This window comes from Alligator sinensis, unplaced genomic scaffold, assembly GCF_000455745.1.
Source record: "Alligator sinensis unplaced genomic scaffold, ASM45574v1 scaffold31_1, whole genome shotgun sequence".
In the NCBI taxonomy this organism is placed as follows: Eukaryota; Metazoa; Chordata; order Crocodylia; family Alligatoridae; genus Alligator; species Alligator sinensis.
The window spans coordinates 4,264,942-4,269,993 of NW_005841884.1; the positions used below are offsets into that span (position 1 = coordinate 4,264,942).

The window sequence follows — 5,052 nt, forward strand, 5'->3', positions numbered from 1 at the left end:
ACCTGTCACAGAGCACTGAGGTGCTCTGCTCCTAAAGAGGGGAAACTGCTAGGGAAGGAGCCCTAGCAGTGAGTAAAGAGCCCAGCTGTTGGTTACCATGGGAAACTGGAGCTAGCAAGCGATCACACCTGCCAGTGGTCAGCTGACTGAAAGGGGCAGGGCCTGGCTCCCTTATAAACCCTAGGGGCTGAGGTCAGGAGGGAAGCTCCCTGCCAGCAGCCAAAGGGGGAAGGAGCTCTCTCAGGGAAGAGTGCAGAAGCCTGACTGCAGGAGCAGCATCTGACAATGCTGTGGGATGAAGTATTCCTCGGTAGGCTTGAATGATGTTTTAGCCGGGCAGCTTTAATTTATGTTACAGCCCAGGGGCTTGTGTTTTGTTGCTGCTTAAAGACCGGTGGTTTGGGTGAGGCTATTAGGGTTGGAGGAGGCCTCATAGGGGACCCACAGCAGTGTGGGGGGCCCAGCACCAGCGAGGACGCAGCATTTGGGTGCACTGACCCCAGCCCCAGAGAAGAGGGCAGCACTTTGAAAAGCCCCAGGAGAGGGGGCAGAGCAAGACAGGGCCGTACAGGGCCCGGAGAGGACAAGAGGGCCACATTATAACAAGGCCGTGACTGAACAACGTCAATTCCAACTGCGAGGCTTGGGGCATGGTAAAGGGGTGGTTGGAGCCATGCATAGCCCATGAGGCTAGGATGCCTCTGAAGCACCCATTGCAAAGCAGGACCCACGAGGGGTCTGGGAAATGGGGTCCGAGTGTCCAGCAAGACGTGACCAAGAGGGCGTAAAAGGCAGCCTCCCAAATATATTTTGTCAGCAAAGACATGGCGGGCAAGAGTCGAGGGTGCCCATTTGGTCAACTTGGCACGGTAAAGGGGGCCTTAGGGAGATCATGGCCATCTTACTGGACCCCACGCCATGACACCACCAAATCAGTCTGCAAACAGGACAAGTATCTCTTAAATTGCCTACATGTATTGAGCAATATAGTAAAACAGTAATATTCCAGGAGATGGCACTTTGGGAGGTCTCGTGCAGGTAGTAAAACATCCTTGGAATTGTTATGAACTATGGAGGATAATTCTCCCATGGAAGGGTGCTCGTCAGTACGCTACAGGGGTGTGCTCCAGTCACGTGCTCTAATGGAATGTGAGCTCCAGTGGAACAGCATGATTAACAAGGCTAACAGCAGCCCAAGTATGTCATGGAGATGATATTACCTCTACAGATGACATTGGTAGGTTTTAGTTTTGAGATTAATACTTAACAAATATTATTGAAAAGCTTTCATAGTGCAGCTGTAAGAATGATTTTAGGTGTGTGAAACACACCTTCCTGTGATAGAGCAAGAGGCTCCAAGCCACATAATCTATCAAAGAGAATGGTAAGAGGTGGCTTGACTTGTATAATTATTTGCACAAAGAATACGTATGTGATAGGAGGAGGCCCTTTCCTCCAGTGAAGGCATGAAAATTCAAATGGCTGGCAGCTGAAATTACACCAAAGTGGAAATGTTTAAATCAAGACTGGAGGGCATTTTTATACATGCTCTGGGGGTGGGGAGTGAAAGGGGGGCACTTTAATTCAGCGGCTCCAGGAGCTGCTCTAATTAAAGTGCCCACAGCTTCTCATGTATCAGCATCCCTGCACTTCAAAATGGCAGTGGGGGCACTTTAACTAATGCCTGTCAAGCAAACTTTAATTAAGTGCCCCACCACCATTTTGAATTGTGGGGATACTGATACACAAGACACAGAGGCTGCAGGCAGCATGCTGTAATTAATTACAGTGTGTCGGAGCAGTCTCCCCACACATCTACAGGCACCCTGGATGACTTTCTAAAGTTTTGAGAGGCACGGAGTGTCTTGAACAAATGATATACTATAGTTCAGCTACAAGGTATGGGCCATGATAAGAGAATTCTTGGGTGAAATTATCTGTTTGTATTGTGCCAGAGGTCCAACTAGGGGAATTCAGAGCCCTGTATGCAGCTTATCTAATGACTCTATTGTAGGTATAATATGGAGAAAAGAAAACTAATGATGCTTTTGTCCATACCATTATCCTCATTGTTTATAATATTGCTTCGTGAGGTATTTTGTTGAAGGGGGCACAGAGAGAGACAAGGGGTGAATGCCATCTGTGAGGCTTGGCGCATGGTAAACGGGTGGTTTTGGAGCCATGCATCTAGCCCACAAGGCTGATGGTGCCCCGTGAGACAACCATTTTTTGTGCAAGACCCAAAAGGGATCCAAGACCCCACAGGGTTCAACAGGGTCCATCAGGACTGTGCGCAATGTAAACTCAAGGATAGCCTCCCTATTCATAATAATTACCAACAAGACATGGCAGGAAAGAAAGAGGGTGCCCATTGGGCAGGATTGGCACAATCAAGGAGCCCTAGGGGTATCACGGCCATCCCTAGGCACTAAACTTTGTTGCTGCAGCACTGCTGGTGCCTTCTGAGTTTTCTTTAGGGGCATTAGAGCCCTGGATGAGTCCCCATGGTCTCCAGTCTACTGTATAGGGCCTAACCTTTGGAGTCTACATACTCCTAAGCCCACTAGGTTTAAGCCACATCCAACACAGCTTCCAGTTCTGGCCCATCAGGTGCACTCCTGTGGTGCAGACTCCCAGGTGACACCTTCCATGAGATGGTGAGACCCAATGATGCAGCTGCCCTAGGACCTAAGACCGGAACTCTCCTGTCAGGTCTCTCTAGTATCTGATAAACATTCTTGCCAAAACTCCAACCAATTTAACCTTTACAAACAGGTAAGAGATAAAGCAAGGAATTCTTAGGCCACCAGAGAGTTATACAGTTATGGAAAATAACATGTCCCTGAACACAGTGCCCTCAGCCTACAGCAACCTTCGCACTCATTGGAATCCTGTGGGGTTAAGCTGTGTTCCACGGGTGGGCTGAACCCTGGCCCTCCACACCTCTAACTCTGTTACCTCTTCTTGCTCCTCCTTTCCTGACAGGGGTTTTCCACCCCAAGCAAGTTTGGTAACAGATTCTCATTCAAAGTTGACAATTTTCACAGCTGTCCTCTGTCTCACTTTCAGACTCTCAGCATTGCTCTGTCTTTACCCATAGAACAGAAGTTCTAATCCATTCTGATGGTTAGAGCTATAAATAGAGCTCCTAGTTCAGTAATTCTGCTTGTTTTCTACATGTACATACTCCTAAAACCATTGCAATAGACTATATTATATATGTCAGAAGTCCCTGGATTTCAGCCAGTCCCTATTGTGTAATGACAGTCAGTAACTGCAATCTGCTTTACTAGCAACCAATTTATGCTCACAAGCCTCCTTTTGTTAGGCAACTATTAACCTTGTTTAACAGGTTGTGAAATATAGGCACTAGGAGTTAAAATTTGCCAAATTAGTTTTAGACCAAGGGTGAAGATTTAAAAAAACATGGCTTGCTGATCTCATGCTTGTTCCAACTGGAAGTATGAATGCTGGAACTTGCTGGGAGTGTAGAAAACTAGCAGACATTTCTTGGATTAAATAACCTCTTGAAGGGCCTGGAAAAAAGAAATGCAAGGTGGGAGAGAAGGGGGTCAGATCTGCCCTCTATGCATTATATTCATTGAGACTGGAACATCCCCAGGTGATCTGGCCAAAAAGTAGGAATTCTGGTTTGCAGGACATTTTGGAGGAGTGGAAGACAGGACTGAAACTTGGTTTCTGTCCTGAATCTGATTATAACCAAAAATGCTCTTAATTTCCTTTTGAACAAGAAATTCTAAGAAAATCTCATTAAGGAAATCCTAACGTGTTTCTGAAACAAAATATGCACCCTGCATCTCAGTGAACCTTTAAAATTTCAGTTTTTTGATCGACTGCCTGGATCCTGTACTTGTGGTGCCAGTTACAGTAGAGGCTTTCCTGAGGCTCAAACACCCCCAGAAAACTTAGCAGAGAGCCTAGAAACCCTGATTTACCTGGCTACTATGTAGCCACAGACTTTGGAAACACTGGTTCCTTGCCCCTGAGACAGTCTGCTATCAATTCAAGCAGGGTCTCATGGAAGTCCAGCCTGGGCTTCTGTGGAAGCTGTTCAAAACTGAGACACTTCAGACAACATATTCTGATTCTTAAAGAATTGGTATTTTCTATCAAAACTTGTTTCAGTCAGAAAATATCCAGTCAACTCTTATGCTCAGTCTTCCAAGGAAGGTGAAACTGCTGCTCAAGTGCCTGCCGCAAACCAAAGGAGTCTGTTGAGGATGAGATTGTAGGCTTTGGCTATGCAGCCGTAACAGGTGAGGTGCAGGGGGAGAAGCACTCGCTTACAGTTTTGAGGCAGGCAGAGTACCACTGGGGTCCAGTGGAGCTTGGTCAGGAGTGCCATCTATATTGAAAGTAATTAAGTGATATGCCACCAGTCTCAAAGCCCTAGAGGCTGTGGATGGGAGATGCAATTCTGGGCAAGACTGGAGGAAAGGGCCTCCTCCTATCACATACCTATTCTTTGTGCAAATAATTATGCAAGTCAAGCCACCTCTTACCATTCTCTTTGATAGATTATGTGGCTTGGAGCCTCTTGCTCTATCACAGGAAGGTGTGTTTCACACACCTAAAATCATACTTACAGCTGCACTATGAAAGCTTTTCAATAATTTTTGTTAAGTATTAATCTCAAAACTAAAGCCTACCAATGTCATCTGTAGAGGTAATATCATCTCCATGACATACTTGGGCTGCTGTTAGCCTTGTTAATCATGCTGTTCCACTGGAGCTCACATTCCATTAGAGCACGTGACTGGAGCACACCCCTGGAGATGTAACTCTGGCCTGGGCTGAAATCCCTTCGCTGTGGTCTCCCTGGAGCATCCAGCATTTCTCAGTAGTCAGAAAATACAGATACTGCTGTTCTGTCTGCCTTCTGGGTCAGTGCAGTGAGGTAAAATAAGACTCCTGGTCTCTTGTTCACCCATGTCATTGATGCAGAAATCAGCGTGCTGTCACACCAAGAAATAAAACGTCACCACCACCTGGTATGTATATGCATAAATATCATATGTAAGAGACAAAGAC

The 5,052-nt window shown here is 46.3% G+C and overlaps 1 protein-coding gene across 3 annotated transcripts in view; it reads left to right on the forward strand.

Annotated features, from left to right (window-relative positions):
• Window positions 1–209: 209 nt before the first annotated feature.
• Window positions 210–5,052, forward strand: part of LOC102373121 (dimethylaniline monooxygenase [N-oxide-forming] 2) — a 60,558-nt gene continuing 55,715 nt past the window's right edge. For 2 of the 3 annotated variants that reach the window (XM_025196781.1, XM_025196776.1), the window contains exons 1-2: window positions 212–310; window positions 4,966–5,012. The gene's annotated coding sequence lies outside the window, so the exon portion shown is untranslated. Of the gene's footprint in view, window positions 311–4,965; window positions 5,013–5,052 lie in introns of all 3 variants that reach the window. The other variant, XM_025196777.1, reaches the window with a different exon arrangement.